This window comes from Pleurodeles waltl, chromosome 12 (genome assembly GCF_031143425.1).
Source record: "Pleurodeles waltl isolate 20211129_DDA chromosome 12, aPleWal1.hap1.20221129, whole genome shotgun sequence".
NCBI classification, from domain to species: domain Eukaryota; kingdom Metazoa; phylum Chordata; class Amphibia; order Caudata; family Salamandridae; genus Pleurodeles; species Pleurodeles waltl.
The window spans coordinates 532,111,602-532,129,454 of NC_090451.1; the positions used below are offsets into that span (position 1 = coordinate 532,111,602).

General features: G+C 48.8%; 1 protein-coding gene across 5 annotated transcripts in view; it reads right to left on the bottom strand.

Moving 5' to 3' along the window:
• Window positions 1–17,853, bottom strand: part of SF3B3 (splicing factor 3b subunit 3) — a 342,606-nt gene that overhangs the window by 277,715 nt on the left and 47,038 nt on the right. The gene's annotated exons all lie outside the window — the stretch shown is intronic.

Here is a 17,853-nt window from a genome sequence, read left to right on the forward strand (position 1 = left end):
GTTCAGTTCTTGGTCCAAGGTAGCCCACCGTTGGGGGTTCAGAGCAACCCCAAAGTCACCACACCAGCAGCTCAGGGCCGGTCAGGTGCAGAGTTCAAAGTGGTGCCCAAAACACATAGGCTAGAATGGAGAGAAGGGGGTGCCCCGGTTCCGGTCTGCTTGCAGGTAAGTACCCGCGTCTTCGGAGGGCAGACCAGGGGGGTTTTGTAGGGCACCGGGGGGGGACACCAGTCCACACAGAAATTTCACCCTCAGCGGCGCGGGGGCGGCCGGGTGCAGTGTAGAAACAAGCGTCGGGTTTTCAATGTTAGTCTATGAGAGATCTCGGGATCTCTTCAGCGCTGCAGGCAGGCAAGGGGGGGGTTCCTCGGGGAAACCTCCACTTGGGCAAGGGAGAGGGACTCCTGGGGGTCGCTTCTCCAGTGAAAGTCCGGTCCTTCAGGTCCTGGGGGCTGCGGGTGCAGGGTCTCTCCCAGGCGTCGGGACTTTAGATTCAAAGAGTCGCGGTCAGGGGAAGCCTCGGGATTCCCTCTGCAGGCGGCGCTGTGGGGGCTCAGGGGGGACAGGTTTTGGTACTCACAGTATCAGAGTAGTCCTGGGGTCCCTCCTGAGGGGTTGGATCGCCACCAGCCGAGTCGGGGTCGCCGGGTGCAGTGTTGCAAGTCTCACGCTTCTTGCGGGGAGCTTGCAGAGTTCTTTAAAGCTGCTGGAAACAAAGTTGCAGCTTTTCTTGGAGCAGGTCCGCTGTCCTCGGGAGTTTCTTGTCTTTTCGAAGCAGGGGCAGTCCTCAGAGGATGTCGAGGTCGCTGGTCCCTTTGGAAGGCGTCGCTGGAGCAGGATCTTTGGAAGGCAGGAGACAGGCCGGTGAGTTTCTGGAGCCAAGGCAGTTGTCGTCTTCTGGTCTTCCGCTGCAGGGGTTTCAGCTAGGCAGTCCTTCTTCTTGTAGTTGCAGGAATCTCATTTTCTAGGGTTCAGGGTAGCCCTTAAATACTAAATTTAAGGGCGTGTTTAGGTCTGGGGGGTTAGTAGCCAATGGCTACTAGCCCTGAGGGTGGGTACACCCTCTTTGTGCCTCCTCCCAAGGGGAGGGGGTCACAATCCTAACCCTATTGGGGGAATCCTCCATCTGCAAGATGGAGGATTTCTAAAAGTTAGAGTCACCTCAGCTCAGGACACCTTAGGGGCTGTCCTGACTGGCCAGTGACTCCTCCTTGTTATTCTCATTATTTTCTCCGGCCTTGCCGCCAAAAGTGGGGCCTGGCCGGAGGGGGCGGGCAACTCCACTAGCTGGAGTGTCCTGCTGGGTTGGCACAAAGGAGGTGAGCCTTTGAGGCTCACCGCCAGGTGTGACAATTCCTGCCTGGGAGAGGTGTTAGCATCTCCACCCAGCGCAGGCTTTGTTACTGGCCTCAGAGTGACAAAGGCACTCTCCCCATGGGGCCAGCAACATGTCTCGGTTTGTGGCAGGCTGCTAAAACTAGTCAGCCTACACAGATAGTCGGTTAAGTTTCAGGGGGCACCTCTAAGGTGCCCTCTGTGGTGTATTTTACAATAAAATGTACACTGGCATCAGTGTGCATTTATTGTGCTGAGAAGTTTGATACCAAACTTCCCAGTTTTCAGTGTAGCCATTATGGTGCTGTGGAGTTCGTGTTTGACAGACTCCCAGACCATATACTCTTATGGCTACCCTGCACTTACAATGTCTAAGGTTTTATTTAGACACTGTAGGGGTATCATGCTCATGCACTGGTACCCTCACCTATGGTATAGTGCACCCTGCCTTAGGGCTGTAAGGCCTGCTAGAGGGGTGTCTTACCTATACTGCATAGGCAGTGAGAGGCTGGCATGGCACCCTGAGGGGAGTGCCATGTCGACTTACTCGTTTTGTCCTCACTAGCACACACAAGCTGGCAAGCAGTGTGTCTGTGCTGAGTGAGAGGTCTCCAGGGTGGCATAAGACATGCTGCAGCCCTTAGAGACCTTCCTTGGCATCAGGGCCCTTGGTACTTGAAGTACCAGTTACAAGGGACTTATCTGGATGCCAGGGTCTGCCAATTGTGGATACAAAAGTACAGGTTAGGGAAAGAACACTGGTGCTGGGGCCTGGTTAGCAGGCCTCAGCACACTTTCAATTGTAAACATAGCATCAGCAAAGGCAAAAAGTCAGGGGGCAACCATGCCAAGGAGGCATTTCCTTACACAACCCCCCCCCAAACGAAAGAGGATGAGACTAACCTTTCCCAAGAGAGTCTTCATTTTCTAAGTGGAAGAACCTGGAAAGGCCATCTGCATTGGCATGGGCAGTCCCAGGTCTGTGTTCCACTATAAAGTCCATTCCCTGTAGGGAGATGGACCACCTCAACAGTTTAGGATTTTCACCTTTCATTTGCATCAGCCATTTGAGAGGTCTGTGGTCAGTTTGAACTAGGAAGTGAGTCCCAAAGAGGTATGGTCTCAGCTTCTTCAGGGACCAGACCACAGCAAAGGCCTCCCTCTCAATGGCACTCCAACGCTGCTCCCTGGGGAGTAACCTCCTGCTAATGAAAGCAACAGGCTGGTCAAGGCCATCATCATTTGTTTGGGACAAAACTGCCCCTATCCCATGTTCAGAGGCATCAGTCTGCACAATGAACTGCTTAGAATAATCTGGAGCTTTGAGAACTGGTGCTGAGCACATTGCCTGTTTCAGGGTGTCAAAGGCCTGTTGGCAGTCCACAGTCCAGTTCACTTTCTTGGGCATTTTCTTGGAGGTGAGCTCAGTGAGGGCTGTCACAATGGATCCATACCCCTTCACAAACCTCCTGTAGTACCCAGTCAAGCCAAGGAATGCCCTGACTTGAGTCTGGGTTTTTGGAGCTACCCAGTCCAGAATAGTCTGGATCTTGGGTTGGAGTGGTTGAACTTGGCCTCCACCTACAAGGTGTCCCAAGTAAACCACAGTTCCCTGCCCTATCTGGCATTTGGATGCCTTGATAGAGAGGCCTGCAGATTGCAGAGCCTTCAAAACCTTCCTCAGGTGGACCAGGTGATCCTGCCAGGTGGAGCTAAAGACAGCAATATCATCAAGATAAGCTGTGCTAAAGGACTCCAAGCCAGCAAGGACTTGATTCACCAACCTTTGGAAGGTGGCAGGGGCATTCTTTAAACCAAAGGGCATAACAGTAAACTGATAATGCCCATCAGGTGTGGAGAATGCTGTCTTTTCTTTTGCTCCAGGTGCCATTTTTATTTGCCAGTACCCTGCTGTCAAGTCAAAGGTACTTAGAAATTTGGCAGCACCTAATTTATCAATGAGCTCATCAGCTCTTGGAATTGGATGAGCATCTGTCTTGGTGACAGAATTGAGCCCTCTGTAGTCCACACAAAACCTCATCTCTTTCTTTCCATCTGTGGTGTGAGGTTTGGGGACTAAGACCACTGGGCTAGCCCAGGGGCTGTCAGAGCGCTCAATGACTCCCAATTCCAGCATCTTGTGGACTTCCACCTTGATGCTTTCCTTAACATGGTCAGACTGTCTAAAGATTTTGTTTTTGACAGGCATGCTGTCTCCTGTGTCCACATCATGGGTACACAGGTGTGTCTGACCAGGGGTTAAGGAGAAGAGTTCAGGAAACTGTTGTAGGACTCTCCTACAATCAGCTTGCTGTTGGCCAGAGAGGGTGTCTGAGTAGATCACTCCATCTACTGTACCATCTTTTGGGTCTGATGACAGAAGATCAGGGAGAGGTTCACTCTCTGCCTCCTGATCCTCATCTGTTACCATCAACAGATTGACATCAGCCCTGTCGTGGAAGAGCTTAAGGCGGTTTACATGGATCACCCTCTTGGGGCTCCTGCTTGTGCCCAGGTCCACCAGGTAGGTGACCTGACTCTTCCTCTCTAGCACTGGGTAAGGGCCACTCCATTTGTCCTGGAGTGCCCTGGGAGCCACAGGCTCCAGAACCCAGACTTTCTGCCCTGGTTGGAACTCAACCAGTGCAGCCTTTTGGTCATACCAAAACTTCTGGAGTTGTTGGCTGGCCTCAAGGTTTTTGGTTGCCTTTTCCATGTACTCTGCCATTCTAGAGCGAAGGCCAAGTACATAGTCCACTATGTCCTGTTTAGGCTCATGGAGAGGTCTCTCCCAGCCTTCTTTAACAAGGGCAAGTGGTCCCCTTACAGGATGACCAAACAGAAGTTCAAAGGGTGAGAACCCTACTCCCTTCTGTGGTACCTCCCTGTAAGCGAAAAGCAGACATGGCAGGAGGACATCCCATCTCCTTTTGAGTTTTTCTGGGAGCCCCATGATCATGCCCTTTAATGTCTTGTTGAATCTCTCAACTAAGCCATTAGTTTGTGGATGGTAAGGTGTAGTGAATTTATAAGTCACTCCACACTCATTCCACATGTGCTTTAGGTATGCTGACATGAAGTTGGTACCTCTGTCAGACACCACCTCCTTAGGGAAACCCACTCTGGTAAAGATACCAATGAGGGCCTTGGCTACTGCAGGGGCAGTAGTCGACCTAAGGGGAATAGCTTCAGGATACCTGGTAGCATGATCCACTACTACCAGGATATACATATTTCCTGAGGCTGTGGGAGGTTCCAGTGGACCAACTATGTCCACACCCACTCTTTCAAAGGGCACCCCCACCACTGGAAGTGGAATGAGGGGGGCCTTTGGGTGCCCACCTGTCTTACCACTGGCTTGACAGGTGGGGCAGGAGAGGCAAAACTCCTTAACCATGTTGGACATATTGGGCCAGTAGAAGTGGTTGACTAACCTCTCCCACGTCTTGGTTTGTCCCAAATGTCCAGCAAGGGGAATGTCATGGGCCAATGTTAGGATGAACTCTCTGAACAGCTGAGGCACTACCACTCTCCTAGTGGCACCAGGTTTGGGGTCTCTGGCCTCAGTGTACAGGAGCCCATCTTCCCAATAGACCCTATGTGTTCCATTTTTCTTGCCTTTGGACTCTTCAGCAGCTTGCTGCCTAAGGCCTTCAAGAGAGGGACAGGTTTCTTGTCCCTTACACAGCTCCTCCCTTGAGGGTCCCCCTGGGCCTAAGAGCTCAACCTGATAAGGTTCAAGCTCCAAAGGCTCAGTTCCCTCAGAGGGCAGAACTTCTTCCTGAGAAGAGAGGTTCCCTTTCTTTTGCTGTGTTGCAGTTGGTTTCCCAACTGACTTTCCTGTTCTCTTGGTAGGCTGGGCCATTTTTCCAGACTCCAGCTCTACTTTTTCACCCTGTGCCTTGCATTGTGCTCTCGTTTTCACACACACCAGTTCAGGGATACCCAGCATTGCTGCATGGGTTTTTAGCTCTACCTCAGCCCATGCTGAGGACTCCAGGTCATTTCCAAGCAGACAGTCCACTGGGATATTTGAGGAGACCACCACCTGCTTCAGGCCATTGACCCCTCCCCATTCTAAAGTAACCATTGCCATGGGATGTACTTTTCTCTGATTGTCAGCGTTGGTGACTGTGTAAGTTTTTCCAGTCAGGTATTGGCCAGGGGAAACCAGTTTCTCTGTCACCATGGTGACACTGGCACCTGTATCCCTCAGGCCCTCTATTCTAGTCCCATTAATTAAGAGTTGCTGTCTGTATTTTTGCATGTTAGGCGGCCAGACAGCTAGTGTGGCTAAATCCACCCCACCCTCAGAAACTAGAGTAGCTTCAGTGTGGACCCTGATTTGCTCTGGGCACACTGTTGATCCCACTTGGAGACTAGCCATACCAGTGTTACCTGGATGGGAGTTTGGAGTGGAACCTTTCTTGGGACAGGCCTTGTCTCCAGTTTGGTGTCCATGCTGTTTACAGCTATGACACCAGGCCTTTTTGGGATCAAAGTTTTTACCCTTGTACCCATTGTTTTGTGAAGAGGCTCTGGGCCCACCCTCCTGTGCAGGTTTTTGGGGGCCTGTAGAAGACTCTTTACTATTTTTAGTTTTGGTTGTCTCATCACCCTTCTGCTGGGGAGTCTTTGTGACCCCTTTCTTTTGGTCACCCCCTGTTGAAGTCTTGGACACCCTTGTCTTGACCCAATGGTCCGCCTTCTTTCCCAATTCTTGGGGAGAAATTGGTCCTAGGTCTACCAGATGCTGATGCAGTTTATCATTGAAACAATTACTTAACAGGTGTTCTTTCACAAATAAATTGTACAGCCCATCATAATTACTTACACCACTGCCTTGAATCCAACCATCTAGTGTTTTCACTGAGTAGTCAACAAAGTCAACCCAGGTCTGGCTCGAGGATTTTTGAGCCCCCCTGAACCTAATCCTGTACTCCTCAGTGGAGAATCCAAAGCCCTCAATCAGGGTACCCTTCATGAGGTCATAAGATTCTGCATCTTGTCCAGAGAGTGTGAGGAGTCTATCCCTACACTTTCCTGTGAACATTTCCCAAAGGAGAGCACCCCAGTGAGATCTGTTCACTTTTCTGGTTACACAAGCCCTCTCAAAAGCTGTGAACCATTTGGTGATGTCATCACCATCTTCATATTTAGTTACAATCCCTTTGGGGATTTTCAACATGTCAGGAGAATCTCTGACCCTATTTATGTTGCTGCCACCATTGATGGGTCCTAGGCCCATCTCTTGTCTTTCCCTCTCTATGGCTAGGATCTGTCTTTCCAAAGCCAATCTTTTGGCCATCCTGGCTAACTGGATGTCCTCTTCACTGGGGTTATCCTCAGTGATTTCAGAGTTGTTGGTCCCTCCTGTGAGGGAACCAGCATCTCTGACTATTATTTGTGGAGTCAGGGCTTGAGAAGCCCTGCTCTCCCTAAGTAGGACTGGAGGGGGGGAATTTCCCTCCAAGTCACTATCTTCATCCTCTGAGTTGCCATCCTCAGAGGGGTTGGCCTTTTCAAACTCTGCCAAAAGCTCCTGGAGCTGTACTTTGGTAGGTTTGGGGCCCATTGCTATTTTCTTTAGTTTACAGAGTGACCTTAGCTCTCTCATCTGTAGATGGAGGTAAGGTGTGGTGTCGAGTTCCACCACATTCACATCTGTGCTAGACATTATGCTTCTAAAAGTTGGAATACTTTTTAAGAAACTAAAACTGGTTCTAGAATCTAATTCAAACTTTTACCAAACTTTTAAACTCTAAAAGAAATGCTAAACAGGATCTAACACAAGGCCCTAGCAGGTCTTTTAAGAATTTAGAAAACTTTTCAAATTGCAAAAATCAATTTCTAATGACAATTTTGGAATTTGTCGTGTGATCAGGTATTGGCTGAGTAGTCCAGCAAATGCAAAGTCTTGTACCCCACCGCTGATCCACCAATGTAGGAAGTTGGCTCTGTATGTGCTATTTCAAAGTAAGGAATAGCATGCACAGAGTCCAAGGGTTCCCCTTAGAGGTAAAATAGTGGTAAAAATAGATAATACTAATGCTCTATTTTGTGGTAGTGTGGTCGAGCAGTAGGCTTATCCAAGGAGTAGTGTTAAGCATTTGTTGTACATACACATAGACAATAAATGAGGTACACACACTCAGAGACAAATCCAGCCAATAGGTTTTGTATAGAAAAATATCTTTTCTTAGTTTATTTTAAGAACCACAGGTTCAAATTCTACATGTAATATCTTATTCGAAAGGTATTGCAGGTAAGTACTTTAGGAACTTCAAATCATAAAAATTGCATGTATACTTTTCAAGTTATTCACAAATAGCTGTTTTAAAAGTGGACACTTAGTGCAATTTTCACAGTTCCTAGGGGAGGTAAGTATTTGTTAGTTTTACCAGGTAAGTAAGACACTTACAGGGTTCAGTTCTTGGTCCAAGGTAGCCCACCGTTGGGGGTTCAGAGCAACCCCAAAGTCACCACACCAGCAGCTCAGGGCCGGTCAGGTGCAGAGTTCAAAGTGGTGCCCAAAACACATAGGCTAGAATGGAGAGAAGGGGGTGCCCCGGTTCCGGTCTGCTTGCAGGTAAGTACCCGCGTCTTCGGAGGGCAGACCAGGGGGGTTTTGTAGGGCACCGGGGGGGGACACCAGTCCACACAGAAATTTCACCCTCAGCGGCGCGGGGGCGGCCGGGTGCAGTGTAGAAACAAGCGTCGGGTTTTCAATGTTAGTCTATGAGAGATCTCGGGATCTCTTCAGCGCTGCAGGCAGGCAAGGGGGGGGTTCCTCGGGGAAACCTCCACTTGGGCAAGGGAGAGGGACTCCTGGGGGTCGCTTCTCCAGTGAAAGTCCGGTCCTTCAGGTCCTGGGGGCTGCGGGTGCAGGGTCTCTCCCAGGCGTCGGGACTTTAGATTCAAAGAGTCGCGGTCAGGGGAAGCCTCGGGATTCCCTCTGCAGGCGGCGCTGTGGGGGCTCAGGGGGGACAGGTTTTGGTACTCACAGTATCAGAGTAGTCCTGGGGTCCCTCCTGAGGGGTTGGATCGCCACCAGCCGAGTCGGGGTCGCCGGGTGCAGTGTTGCAAGTCTCACGCTTCTTGCGGGGAGCTTGCAGAGTTCTTTAAAGCTGCTGGAAACAAAGTTGCAGCTTTTCTTGGAGCAGGTCCGCTGTCCTCGGGAGTTTCTTGTCTTTTCGAAGCAGGGGCAGTCCTCAGAGGATGTCGAGGTCGCTGGTCCCTTTGGAAGGCGTCGCTGGAGCAGGATCTTTGGAAGGCAGGAGACAGGCCGGTGAGTTTCTGGAGCCAAGGCAGTTGTCGTCTTCTGGTCTTCCGCTGCAGGGGTTTCAGCTAGGCAGTCCTTCTTCTTGTAGTTGCAGGAATCTCATTTTCTAGGGTTCAGGGTAGCCCTTAAATACTAAATTTAAGGGCGTGTTTAGGTCTGGGGGGTTAGTAGCCAATGGCTACTAGCCCTGAGGGTGGGTACACCCTCTTTGTGCCTCCTCCCAAGGGGAGGGGGTCACAATCCTAACCCTATTGGGGGAATCCTCCATCTGCAAGATGGAGGATTTCTAAAAGTTAGAGTCACCTCAGCTCAGGACACCTTAGGGGCTGTCCTGACTGGCCAGTGACTCCTCCTTGTTATTCTCATTATTTTCTCCGGCCTTGCCGCCAAAAGTGGGGCCTGGCCGGAGGGGGCGGGCAACTCCACTAGCTGGAGTGTCCTGCTGGGTTGGCACAAAGGAGGTGAGCCTTTGAGGCTCACCGCCAGGTGTGACAATTCCTGCCTGGGAGAGGTGTTAGCATCTCCACCCAGCGCAGGCTTTGTTACTGGCCTCAGAGTGACAAAGGCACTCTCCCCATGGGGCCAGCAACATGTCTCGGTTTGTGGCAGGCTGCTAAAACTAGTCAGCCTACACAGATAGTCGGTTAAGTTTCAGGGGGCACCTCTAAGGTGCCCTCTGTGGTGTATTTTACAATAAAATGTACACTGGCATCAGTGTGCATTTATTGTGCTGAGAAGTTTGATACCAAACTTCCCAGTTTTCAGTGTAGCCATTATGGTGCTGTGGAGTTCGTGTTTGACAGACTCCCAGACCATATACTCTTATGGCTACCCTGCACTTACAATGTCTAAGGTTTTATTTAGACACTGTAGGGGTATCATGCTCATGCACTGGTACCCTCACCTATGGTATAGTGCACCCTGCCTTAGGGCTGTAAGGCCTGCTAGAGGGGTGTCTTACCTATACTGCATAGGCAGTGAGAGGCTGGCATGGCACCCTGAGGGGAGTGCCATGTCGACTTACTCGTTTTGTCCTCACTAGCACACACAAGCTGGCAAGCAGTGTGTCTGTGCTGAGTGAGAGGTCTCCAGGGTGGCATAAGACATGCTGCAGCCCTTAGAGACCTTCCTTGGCATCAGGGCCCTTGGTACTTGAAGTACCAGTTACAAGGGACTTATCTGGATGCCAGGGTCTGCCAATTGTGGATACAAAAGTACAGGTTAGGGAAAGAACACTGGTGCTGGGGCCTGGTTAGCAGGCCTCAGCACACTTTCAATTGTAAACATAGCATCAGCAAAGGCAAAAAGTCAGGGGGCAACCATGCCAAGGAGGCATTTCCTTACACTGGGTAAGTGACATTTTCAGTTCGATGGCATCTGTCGCTGTAGATACGCATGTTTTGCGTAGACTAGTAAGCAGTTATCTCCCCAAAAGCGGTGGTTCAGCCTGTAGGAGTGGAAGTAGTTTGAAATAATGTTCTTAATACGGCTTGACCTACTGTGGCTTGTTGGGCGGATAACACATCTACACAGTAGTGCTTGGTGAATGTGTGAGGCGTAGACCATGTGGCTGCCTTACATATTTCTTGCATTGGGATGTTTCCTAGAAAGGCCATGGTAGCACCCTTCTTTCTGGTGGAGTGTGCCCTTGGTGTAATGGGCAGCTGTCGGTTAGCTTTAAGGTAGCAGATTTGGATGCATTTAACTATCCATCTGGCTATACCTTGTTTTGATATTGGGTTTCCTGCATGAGGTTTTTGAAATGCAATAAATAGTTGTTTAGTCTTTCTGATGTTCTTTGTTCTGTCAATGTAATACATTAATGCTCTTTTGACATCTAATGTATGTAGTGCCCTTTCAGCTACGGTATCTGGCTGTGGAAAGAACACTGGAAGTTCCACTGTTTGATTTAGATGGAACGGTGAAATAACCTTTGGCAAAAATTTAGGATTAGTCCTTAGGACGACCTTATTCTTGTGTAGTTGTATAAAAGGTTCTTGTATTGTAAACGCCTGAATCTCGCTTACTCTTCTTAGGGAAGTAATGGCGATGAGAAATGCAACCTTCCAGGTTAGGAACTGTATTTCGCAGGAGTGCATGGGTTCAAAAGGTGGACCCATAAGTCTAGTTAGGACAACATTTAGGTTCCATGAAGGAACAGGTGGTGTTCTTGGTGGTATAATTCTCCTAAGGCCCTCCATGAATGCTTTAATGACTGGTATCTTATATAGGGAAGTTGAATAGGTAGTCTGCAGGTATGCAGATATTGCTGCAAGGTGTATTTTAATGGAAGAGAAAGCCAGGTTAGATTTTTGTAAGTGAAGCAAGTAGCCCACTACATGTTCTGGAGTTGTGTGTAAAGGTTGTATTTGATTAATATGGCAGTAGCAAACAAACCTCTTCCATTTACTTGCATAGCAGTGCCTGGTGGATGGCCTTCTGGCTTGCTTTATGACTTCCATACATTCTTGGGTAAGTTGTAAGTGCCCGAATTCTAGGATCTCAGGAGCCAGATTGCTAGATTCAGCGATGCTGGATCTGGGTGTCTGATCTTTTGGTTGTGTTGTGTCAACAGATCTGGCCTGTTGGGCAATTTGATGTAGGGTACTACTGATAGGTCTAGCAGCGTTGTGTACCAGGGTTGCCTTGCCCAAGTTGGTGCTATCAATATGAGTTTGAGTTTGTTTTGACTGAGTTTGTTTACCAGGTAAGGAAGGAGAGGGAGAGGAGGAAAAGCGTAAGCAAATATCCCTGACCAGTTCATCCATAGGGCATTGCCTAGGGACTGTTTGTGTGGGTATCTGGATGCGAAGTTTTGGCATTTTGCGTTCTCCTTCGTCGCAAACAAGTCTATTTGAGGTGTTCCCCAGAGTTTGAAATAGGTGTTCAGAATTTGGGGGTGAATTTCCCATTCGTGGACCTGTTGGTGATCTCGAGAGAGGTTGTCTGCGAGTTGATTTTGGATCCCTGGTATAAATTGTGCTATTAGGCGAATTTGGTTGTGAATTGCCCAACGCCAAATTTTTTGTGCTAGCAGGCTTAACTGCGTGGAGTGTGTCCCCCCTTGCTTGTTTAGATAATACATTGTTGTCATGTCTGTCTTGACGAGAATGTATTTGTGAACTATTATTGGTTGGAAAGCTTTTAGTGCTTGAAAAACTGCTAGTAGTTCTAGGTGATTTATATGCAGTTTTGTTTGATGTACGTTCCATTGTCCTTGTATGCTGTGTTGATCGAGGTGTGCTCCCCACCCTGTCATGGAAGCATCTGTCGTTATTACGTATTGTGGCACTGGGTCTTGGAAAGGCCGCCCCTTGTTTAAATTTATGTTGTTCCACCACAGAAGCGAGAGGTAAGTTTGGCGGTCTATTAACACCAGATCTAGAAGATGACCCTGTGCTTGAGACCACTGTGATGCTAGGCACTGTTGTAAGGGCCTCATGTGCAGTCTTGCGTTTGGGACAATGGCTATGCATGAAGACATCATGCCTAGGAGTTGTAATATCATCTTTGCTTGTATCTTTTGTGTTGGATACATGCGTTGTATGATGGTGTTGAAATTTTGAATTCTTTGGGGACTTGGAGTAGCTACTCCTTTTGTTGTGTCTATTATGGCTCCTAGGTATTGTTGTACCTTGCACGGCAGAATGTTGGATTTCGTGAAGTTGACGGTGAACCCTAGTTTGAAGAGGGTTTGTATGATCTGATTTGTGTGATTTGAGCACTCTACTAACGAATGGGCCTTGATTAGCCAGTCGTCTAGATATGGGAACACATGTATTTGCTGCCTTCTGATGTGTGCAGCGACTACCGCTAGACATTTGGTAAAGACTCTTGGTGCGGTTGTTAATCCGAAAGGCAGTACCTTGAATTGGTAATGTATTCCTTTGAATACAAACCTTAGGTATTTCCTGTGCGATGGGTGTATTGGTATATGGAAATACGCGTCCTTGAGGTCTAAAGTTGACATGTAGTCGTGTAGTTTTAGCAATGGTAATACCTCTTGTAGTGTGACCATGTGAAAGTGGTCTGATTTGATGAATGTGTTCACTATTCTGAGGTCTAGGATTGGTCTCAGCGTTTTGTCCTTCTTTGGTATCAGAAAGTACAGTGAGTAAACTCCTGTGTTTATTTGTGTGTTTGGCACTTATTCGATTGCATTCTTTTGCAATAGTGCCTGCACTTCTATCTCCAGGAGATTGGAATGATGTTTGGTCAAATTTTGTGCTTTTGGTGGTATGTTTGGAGGGAATTGTAGAAATTCTATGCAATAACCATGTTGGATAATTGCTAGAACCCAAGTGTCTGTAGTGATTTCCTCCCATGCTTTGTAATAATGACTTATTCTTCCCCCCACTGGTGTTGTGTGGAGGGGGTGAGTGACATGTGAGTCACTGCTTAGTAGTAGGGGTTTTGGGGCTTTGAAATTTTCCTCTATTCCTAGGGAATTGCCCTCCTCTATATTGTCCCCGAAAACCTCCTCTGTACTGTCCCTGGTAACTGGACGGTGTTGCCTGTGAGGTGCTGGCTTGTGTGCTTTGACCCCGAAACCCCCCTCTAAAGGGTGTTTTACAGAATGTGCTATAATTCCCTCTGCTCTGCGGGGAGTAGAGTGCGCCCATGGCTTTAGCAGTGTCCGTGTCTTTTTTGAGTTTCTCAATCGCTGTGTCCACTTCTGGACCGAACAGTTCTTTTTCGTTAAAAGGCATATTGAGAACTGCTTGCTGAATCTCTGGTTTAAATCCAGACGTTCGGAGCCATGCATGCCTTCTGATAGTTACAGATGTATTAATTGTCCGTGCAGCTGTATCTGCAGCGTCCATGGAGGAGCGGATTTGGTTGTTGGAAATGGTCTGTCCCTCCTCAACCACTTGTTTTGCCCTATTTTGTAGGTCCTTGGGCAGATGGTCAATGAGATGTTGCATCTCATCCCAATGGGCTCTGTCATAGCGCGCAAGTAGTGCCTGGGAGTTAGCGATGCGCCACTGGTTTGCAGCTTGTGCTGCGACTCTTTTACCAGCTGCATCGAACTTGCGGCTTTCTTTATCTGGGGGTGGTGCATCTCCAGATGTGTGGGAGTTGGCCCTTTTCCTAGCTGCTCCTACAACAACAGAGTCTGGTGGCAGCTGTGTAGTGATGAAAGCCGGGTCTGTAGGAGGCGCCTTATACTTTTTTTCCACTCTTGGTGTGATTGCCCTACTTTTGACCAGCTCCTTAAAGATTTCTTTTGCGTGCCGGAGCATACCAGGGAGCATAGGCAGGCTTTGGTAGGAGCTGTGGGTGGAGGAGAGTGTGTTGAATAAAAAGTCATCCTCGACCTGTTCTGAGTGGAGGCTTACATTGTGAAATTGTGCTGCTCTAGCCACCACTTGAGAATACGCAGTGCCGTCCTCTGGTGGAGATGGCTTCGTAGGGTATGCCTCCGGACTTTTATCTGACACTGGGGCGTCGTATAAGTCCCATGCGTCTTGATCTTGGTCACCCTGGCTCATGGTGGTGTGAGCTGGGGAATGTGATGGAGTTTGTGCTGGTGAGACGTTAATCACAGGTGGAGGAGAGGGTGGTGGGGTAACTTTTTTCACCACTTTTGTTTGTGGTGTTTGTTCAGTTTGGAACTCCAATCTTCTCTTTCTTCTAATAGGGGGAAGGGTGCTTATTTTTCCTGTCCCCTGCTGTATGAAAATACGCTTTTGCGTATGGTCTACATCCGCTGAGTGTAGTTCTTCCTCAAACCTATGCTTTTGCATTTGGGAGGTTAGCGAGTGCTCTTCTGTATAAGAGCCTGAAACTGGGTCGATTGCAGTTTGTTTCGGCACCGAAACCCTGTCTGCATCTTTTTTCGGCTCCGAGGTGACTTTTTTCTTTTTCGGGGCCGAAACCTCTCGGCGTCGATCTTCTTCGGTGCCGCTGTCTCGGCGTCGAGCCGTGTCTACACCGGTATCTCGGTGTCGATGCTTGTCTCCAGCACTTTCTCGGTCCGAGAAGGCTGCGTGCCGGTGTCTCGACCGGAGTCGGACGGACGATCTCGGCACTGTTTGGGCCTTTTTCGGTGCCGACGGTCGGTCACCGAATTTATGGGTCGAGCCATGGCCTGATGGCAGTGGCGTCCCCTGGGCCTTGTAAATCTTCTTTTGAGTGGTTTTCGACGTCCTACTCACGGTTTGTGTATCGTCGAATCCTTCGGAGTCCGATTCTTGGATCGAAAAGGATCCCTCCTCTTCTTGTTCCTCGAACTCCCGGTGGGCTGTCGGCGCGGACGCCATCTGAAGTCTTCTGGCTCGACGGTCTCTGAGAGTTTTTCGGGACCGGAACGCACGACAGGCCTCGCAGGTGTCTTCGCTGTGCTCAGGTGACAGGCACAGGTTGCAGACCAAGTGTTGGTCTGTATAGGGGTATTTATTGTGGCATTTGGGACAGAAACGGAACGGGTCCGTTCCATCGGCGTTCTTCTGCACGCGGTCGGGCCGACCAGGCCCCGACGGGGGATCGAAAAAATTACCCCGAAGGGCACCGGAGCTCTTCGATCTTAGACGCGGTGTTGAATCTAACTACGCCGACCCCGAACGCAACAATACCGACGAAAATCTTCTGAAATTAGCTATTTTTCCGTTCCGAAACTCGGAGCGACAGGAACACGTCCGAACCCGATGGCGGAAAAAAAACAATCGAAGATGGAGTCGACGCCCATGCGCAATGGAGACAAAAGGAGGAGTCACTCGGTCCCGTGACTCGAAAGACTTCTTCGAAGAAAAACAACTTGTAACACTCCGGCCCAACACCAGATGGCGAGCTATTGCAAAACATGCGTATCTACAGTGACAGATGCCATCGAACACTGCATTTTTAAAAATAAAAGGACTTGACAAATAGTTCAGTTAAAAATAAGGAACAAAAACTTAAGGTGCCAACACCTACTGGTCCAAGATGCAAGACTTGCACCTTAGATTCCTGTCATTGGCCCTGTAGTTCAAAGTATCCTATGGGTTTTATTCAGAATCACCATCATATGTATACTTGCCACTAACACCCCTCCCCTAACCGTAAAGAAAGGAATTATGGCCATATCTAGGAGCACGGAATCTAGGATGACGACCTTGGTGCAATCCACTAATCTGGCAAGCTTCACCAGGGCATATGGTCTCAATACAGACAGAATACATGCTATGGTTCAAAGACACTACCTACCACTCCAAAGTGCACAGAGGAGCCTAGACTACCGGCTAAACATATACCCACTGCTAAACCCGTAGAATGTTCAGCACAGGGTATCTTGGGCCATTCATCTGAACAAGTAATGATGGAGCAGTGGGCTTGAGACAGGGGTGAGCTGTTGAAAGTGGATGCTTGGGAGGCGATTGTGAAAAGCCTCCTAATAAGGACAATGCATTATTTTGAGGAGAATGATTGACTTTGGAATCTAGACAAAGGAGGCATATAAAACTGTGATACATGGTCAAGTGATCTAATAGGTTAGACATGTCAAAAATATCGGGCATCGACAAAAGTAATCTGGTAGAACCAATAAACCATAACCAAATTACAAAGCAGGTCATTTAGGTGTAGTCCTGAGACAACGCTTAAACGGCAGACACCCGTTTGGTCCTCGGCTGCAACAGCTTTTCAGCAAAGACTGAGAGGAAGGTAACATGTTTAATAGGAACTATCCTGTATGGAGTTATCAAATTAGGTAAACATGGATCCCGCTGCTGCCAGGATTACAAGTATAAATCTTCAACAACTCCATAACGGAATTTGGTATGCAAGGATCTTAAAAGGCCTGCATGCAGGCTGGTCACTCAATGCAGAAAAAGTATTCGATTATGCAGAACATTAATACATATTCAGGGTACTACGGGTGATAGTCACAGTCAACTGAAAGCTGTACCCATTTTCACTATAGGTCACAATAAGTCACCCCTATAGTAGGCCCTCTCAGCCCAGAGGGCAGGATGCAGGTGCCGGTGTGTGAGGGCCCCCCCTCCACACTAACAAAGGTGCACCCACAAGCTCCAGATCAATTTTCCTGGATTTTGTGAATGCAGCAACGCCATTTTACGTGTGTACTGGATATAGGTCACTACCTATGTCCAGCTACATAATGGTAACTCCGAACCTGGGCATGTTTGGTATAAAACATGTATGAATCATACCCCAAAGTATGATTTCATGCACTTTGGGGGCTCATTAAAGGACCCACAGCATTGCTCCCACCAGTCTTGCAGGGTTTTCCGTGCAGCCAGGCTGCTGCCACACCTCAGACAGGTTTCTGCCCTTCTTCTGCTTGATCTGATCAAGCCCAGGAAGGCAGAACAAATGATTTCCTTTGGGAGAGGGCAGTAGCTCCAGCCCCCAGCACTCAATCCTTCAAAGCACAGCCTCCTGCGTGGTTCTCCTGCAGCGTGGGATCCTCTTTTGTAGAAATCTGTGGGTTTCTTCTGCAACTCCTGGGTTCCCATCCTGTGGGACTCCTGTGGGTGCTGCCTCTGCTCCTGTGGACTCTCTGTGAAGGACCCCCCCCTCCCCCCCCCCCCCCCAAACCCCCCAGGTGTAGTCCTCCTGCGCCATTTCCACGAACAGCAAGTTTGCCTTTGCCAAGGGCTTGTTGGTGGAATTCCTGCACAGACACCAGTCTGCAATTTTCCTTCCAGCGTGGGACATCATCTGCATCCATCAGGAACTCTTCTCCCGCCCCAGGACTGCAGTGCTGACCTGTTCATCATCGTCGACCAACTCCGGCATCCACAGCTCGGTGGGTAGTAGCTCCTATTCCTCCTGGGCTCCACTGTGACTCCTGGACTTGGTCCCCTCTCTCCACCGGTATTCTTTCTTCAGGAACCCACCCCTGGTTTTCTTGCAGTCTTGTCTGGGTGTCTTCTTTTTCTTGTTTTCCTCCTTTTGGGTGGTTTGGGGAAAATCCAGTGTTTTACTCCTGCATTTCTGGTGGGGGAGGCGGGTGGGGGGGGGTGGTACTGCGTTACTTACCTCTGTGGTTTTGTAGTACTCCCAGCTCCCCTCAACACATTTTACTTACCTAGGTGGGGGTACCTTGTTTGCATTCCATTTTTTTTAGTGTATGGTTTGTGCTCCCCCTAGGGTCACTATTGGTTATTGCTATTTGCACTGTTTTCTAACCTTTTCTTTGCATGTGTCGGATTACTAGTGTATACTTTTAGTGCATTACTTATCCTAAGGGTGAGTTACCCATCTAGTATTTTGTGATTTGTTCCAAAAATAAA